The sequence below is a fragment of the Phyllostomus discolor genome, chromosome 12 (genome assembly GCF_004126475.2).
Source record: "Phyllostomus discolor isolate MPI-MPIP mPhyDis1 chromosome 12, mPhyDis1.pri.v3, whole genome shotgun sequence".
Taxonomy (NCBI): Eukaryota; Metazoa; Chordata; class Mammalia; order Chiroptera; family Phyllostomidae; genus Phyllostomus; species Phyllostomus discolor.
This window is the reverse complement of record NC_040914.2, coordinates 15,898,044-15,904,043: the sequence shown is the minus strand read 5'-3', so window position 1 is coordinate 15,904,043 and position 6,000 is coordinate 15,898,044.

Here is a 6,000-nt window from a genome sequence, read left to right as displayed (position 1 = left end):
CAAACATAATATATGTGCCCCGGCTGGTGTGTCTCAGTGGATTGAGTGCTGCCCTGCAAATCAAAGGGTGTCGTCTCCTTCCCAGTCAGAACACACGCCTGGGTTGCGGGCTAGGTCTCCAGTAAGGCGGCGCTCCAGAGGCAACCACACACGGTTGTTTCTCTCCCTCTCTTTCTCCCGCCCTTCCTCTCTAAAAACAAATAAATTAAATCCTAAAAAAATAGAAAAGATTATATCACTAGAAGCCGGCAGGCGTGAGAACTCAAGGGAACCCTAGCACAGACAGACCCTCAAACATAGAGTCGCGACCCCTCCCATCCCCAACGCCACTAGCCGACCAAACCCAAAGATGCCTTCGGCCCTTTCTCCTCCCAGACAGCGAGACCGCACCTACGGGTCTCAAGCCCAGGCAACTAGGAACACAACGGTGGATCAGCACTCACTCACTTTCTAGACGATATTAAATACTCAGGGAACCCGCTCTCCTGCAGGAAAACGCTAAGGATGTCCACCACTCCAGGACCTCGCTAAGAATCCCCGACCGGAACAACCGTTAGAGCCCCTCCCTCCCACAGCGGAAGTAGCTCCCACACCCAAAGCTTCCGGACTACACTTCCCAGAACTCGTGAAAAGGTAGCGCTTTTCAAAAAATATGTATATGTAATGGTTCTGTTCAGTCCTGACACTATTAGCACGAAACCTCCTCTCCCCTTTACTTTTCCTTCTTTCCTCACCCCTCCCTTAAAAAAATTTTTTTTAAAGGATCACGCAGCGTGATTGAAAAGTATATGTGGCTGTAAACGACAAAAAGACCAACAGACCACCGCAAAGTCGTTTTGATGCTGTTGCTTTCTTTAGGCTACTTGGGCCTGAATTTTTCGACGTCTGTGATAGTTTATCTTGTGTGAGTTATTCATTACGAAATGGGGAGGTCACACAAAAAGGAAACGGAACCATTCACCAACCCAAGAAACAAATACCAAAAGTTTCGCATTTTCCTTTCAGTGCTAAATGCATATTTTTGCAATTACTTTTCTAGCAAATGAAGGAAGCAGCGTAACTTAGAAAACCCTAGAACAAATGTTAAAAATGTTTCTTTCTTTAGTGCACCTTCGAACATATCATTTACATCCATCCTGCTCTTGACATCATAAATAAGGTATTTTACTTTTTCACAAGGTGGTTGAAATGAGTTATGATTATTCTAAACATCTGTGTGGATATAGAGGATCCTGGCCCAAAACAGTAATAAAGTCAACAGTTTAACAAAATATTCTGTTTATTTTTAGAGAGAGGGGAAGGGAGGGAGAAAGGGAGAAACACTGGAGTGTGACAGAAACAGTAATCTGTGGGCCTGGACAGCCACCCAGCCTCGTGCTCCAACTGGAGGTTGAACAAGGTTGGTCTGCAGGCACCACCCAAGCCACTGAGCTGCAGCAATCAGGGCTCAACAACTTTTTTCCAGCATTCCTGAGGTATTATTGAAAAATAAGATGGTAATACACTTAAAGTGTATGTAATGACTGGAAATATATATATTACATTGTGAAAGGATCCCCACAATGTAATAATTCAATACATATATCACCTCACATTGTGAACATTTTTTATAGTTAAAAAAAAGGATCTACTCCCTCAGCAAATGCCAAATACAGTCACCATGCTTATACATTACATCCTCAACCTTAATCAGCTTATAACTGCAGGGTTGTATCATTCAACCAATCTCTCCCCATTTCCCCCATTCCTCCAACCCCCAGGCGACCACCAGTATTCTAGGCCATTTCTGTGATTTCACTTTTTTTCTTAGATTCCACATAAAATTCTACCATGCAGTATTGTTACAGAAGGGATCGGTGGGGGGACCCCAAAATACTCTTACCAATGGACCCCGCCCTTTCCCCTGGTGTCCCCATGTAGTAACTTTGCCTTGCTCACTGTCAGGGAATTATGGTTTGTAACGTCAAGGATTGGTGAAAAATAATTATTTACTCAAAACTTACACAAGCTTAAGAGTAATGACTTAATGTCTTCATTGAGAGTCCAAAGTCCCTTACAATACCAAAAACACACACAGTCCTTCCTTCCCCCTCTGCCCAGTATGGGATACCATATCTCAGGGAAAAAAATAGAACACAGTGACTAAGGCAGCTCCTCAGTTCTTTCCACTAACCCGCACTGGGCTGGCCAGCCTCAATTAGTTCCCAGCACCATCAGCTGTCTGGCAGCAGTGATCTCCAGTGAAACCAAAACCATGTGGCAAATTCTCATGGACCACCAGCAAGTCTTTTCACCCCTTTTCTTCCCAACAAGGTCTCTCCTGCTTCCTAAGCCAAGTGGCAAAAGGCAGCACCCCAAAGCTGCATGGTCCCTACTCCACATGTCTTCTGCGCCCGTTAAAATCCCAGTGCCAACCTTACTCTGCAGCCCCATTTCCCACTCCTCCCACAATCAGCTACGGCCACCAGAATTCCTGAAAATTTCCAGGGTTTCTGGGCTGCCCTAGTAAGTCTAGGCAGGTGTGACCCCCTGCCATGCAGCCAATCATCTCCAAGTTCTCACACAGGCACTGTAACCAGGAGGAGTTGCCTCCCTGTTAAGTCATAGGTTGAAGTCACCCCCATTTCCCTGCCTCAAAGCAAGCTCACAGCTATTTAACATACGCATGAAATAAACTGTTACACATATGTTAAATGTCTATGCCTGAGATTAGTTGCAAAAGTGCTCCCATGCAAAACAGTTCACTGGCACTGCTCCATGTGTCACAATGCCTAGTTCAGATTTCTGGCTATGAGGATATCCTAAAATAATAAATTTTAGGATATATATATATAAAATTTCCAGGACACCCTGTGTTTTGGACCCCACTACAAATGCCTATTTGGGGGGACCCTGGCTGTACCCTGTACCAGTATTTGTCTTTATCTATCTGGCTCACTTAACTAAATGCCCTCCTGTTTCATTCATGTTGTCACAAATACTTCTACATATGTTTTGTAAACCAACTAGAGGCTCAGTTTTACTCATGTGTTTAGAAATACTACATGGGTGGTTCTGGTAGTGTCTCCTGGAATCTTCCAAGACCACCTAAAAGAAGACAGGACAAGAAGACAACCTCTACAAAATACCAAGAGTCATTGCAAAGTTGTGGTAACTAAAGCCCTGCTGGTACTGGTGAAAGTACTGAAAAATAGAACAAAGTGGATTGAGAGACAAGACACACCTCTGATTACATATAGATGACTGATTTTCTTTCAAAATGGTACTGCAAAGTAGTGGGAATAAAGAAAAAAATCACTAACTGGTATAGAAACAACTCGGTAAATTTCAAAAACACGACAAGGGAAGGAAGGAGGGAGAAAGTGCGAGGGAGTAGCAGAGACAATGAGAGACACTGATCAGTCAGTTAGAAAAAGGACATTCTCACCCTGGGCCAGTTTCCTGATCAGGGCACAAGCCTAGATTGCAGGTTTGACCCATTTGGGACATGAAGGATAGGCAACCAGTTGCTGCTTCTCTCTCACACTGGTGTTTCTCTTCTGCTCTTGTTCCCCTCCCTTATCAATAAGCATGCCCTGAAGTGAGGATTTTTAAAAACATATTTTATTGATTACGCTATTACAGTTGTCCCATTTCCCCCCTTCACTCCCCTCCACCCTGTACATCCTCTCCCAACAACTTCCTCCCACTTTAGTTCATGTCCATGGGTCATACTTATAAGTTCTTTAGCTTTTACATTTCACATATTATTCTTACCCTCCCCATATTTTCTACCTATAATCTATGCTTATTCTCTGTAGCTTTTCCCCCTCTCTCCTCCTCCCACTCCTCTGTTGCTAACCCTCCATGTGATCTCCATTTCTATGGTTCTGTTCCTCTTCTAGTTGTTTATTTCTTTTGCTTTTGTTTAGGTGTGGTTATTAATAACTGTGAATTTTGTCTTTTTACTATTCATATTTTTATCTTCTTCTTAAACAAGTCCCTTTAACATTTCATAAAATAAAGGCTTCATGATAATGGATTCCGTTAACTTGACATTATCTAAGAAGCACATTATCTGCCCTTCCATTCTAAATGAATGCTTTATTGGATACAGCCATCTTGGATGTAGGTCCTTGCCCTTCATGACTTGGAATACTTCTTACAGGTCAAGAGACCTTGCCTGTACGGTCTCTTTTGAGCAATCAGCTGACAGTCTGATGGGAACTCCTTTGTAGGTGACTGTCCCCTTATCTCTTCCTGCTTCTAGGATTCTCTCCTTCATTTTTACCTTGGCTAATGTAATTATGATGTGCCTTGGTATGTTTCTTCTTGGGTCTAACTTCTTTGGGAATCTCTGAGCTTCCTGAACTTCCTAGAAGTGTATTTCCTTTGCCAGACTGGGGAAGTTCTCCTTTATTATTTGTTCAAATACATTTTCAATCTGTTGCTCTATCTCTTCCCCTTCTGGTACCCCTATAATTCTGATGTTGGAATGTTTAAAGATGTCCTGGAGGTTCCTAAGCTTCTCCTCATTTTTTTAAATTATTTCTGCATTCTTTCCTGTTTGGTTGTTTTTCTTCCTTCTGGTCCACTCTGTTGTTTTGAGTCCTAGTTTCCTTCCCATCACTATTGGTTCCCTGTGGATTTTCCTTCATTCCTTTTATGGTAACCTGCATTTTTTCATCTAATTTGTGCCCCAAATCAACAAATTCTGTGAGCATCCTGATCACCAGTTCTTTGAACTGTGCATCTGATAGGTTAGCTATTTCTTGGTTGCTCAAAGAGATGAGTCCTGGGGCACTGATTTGTTCTTCTATTTGAGTCATCTCTCTCTCTTTTATTTTTTTGGTCTGGTCGCTCCTGTTACAGTGAGGTACGGAGCCTTAGGTGTTCACCATGGCTGGGCACCCCAGTCGCTAGAATGTGAGGTTGTATGTGAGGGCAGGGTCAAGAGGGAGCAATGGCGGTAGCTCTGTTCTCCGTGGGACCTCAGTTCCTTCCCTGGGATCCTGGGTTGTGCACTCTGCCCTGCTCAACAATTGCCACCCCACCGGGTCTGCCAGCTGCCGCTTGCATACTAAGGGTCCACCCGCTGCGATCTTGCATGCCCCAGATGCCTTACGCTCTCCCGATTGCCTTATGCACCCAATTCTCCCTGTTCTCCGCCCCTCCTACCAGTCTGGATGAATGGGCCTATTTCAACTTCTTGGCTGTCCGACTTCCATTCACATAAATTTTCAGTCAGTTCTGGATGTTATTCTGCCTCTAAATTGTTGTTGGTCCAATCTTGGTTGTGCGTGGAGGTACAGTGCATCCACCTATGCCTCCAACTTGACCCCAAAGTCCTCCGATTTTTTTCAAAAAAAAACACACAAAAAAACAAAAAAAACGGGGGGGGGGGGGCTTAAGTGTAAATTTAAGTGTAAATTATCTTTTATGTACCTGTTATGATATTTTAAGTAAAAGTGCAGCAACAATGGAGGCAGGTTTTCGCTGGACATCCAGGGTTCTGTGATTATAATCACATTACAATTATATCTGGATCCATGCAGGACACTGGGCTCCAGCCAGAGCTCAGGATGAAATGAAGCAGAGCCAGCCCCAGGACAGCCAGGAGCAAGCAATGGCGGTGACTTTGGAGGACAGGGGTGTAGGAACCGCCAGAAAAAACACTGTCGACATGAGAGACTGGTTCTTATTGCTGATGCATGTAAAGATTTGCAGATCATCAAATCTATTAGTGTGTAATCAGTTTAATTGTGATCCATTCACATGGGAGAAAAGAGGACTGGGTAGATGGAGGGATGAAAGGCAGCTTCAGCACAAAGCAGGGCAGCAAAGTAAGACCAGCTGAAGACCCGGGTGGCTAGCCACAGGACAGCCTGAGAATGCATGGTCAGAGGCCCTGGGACTCGAGAGCCTAAAGCACCCGCAGCCCAGGAGAGAAAGAGAAAGAGCAAGACAACACGAACACGTCCTGTTCTGAGGAATTACATGGTCTGTGGGATAGGAGGGAGA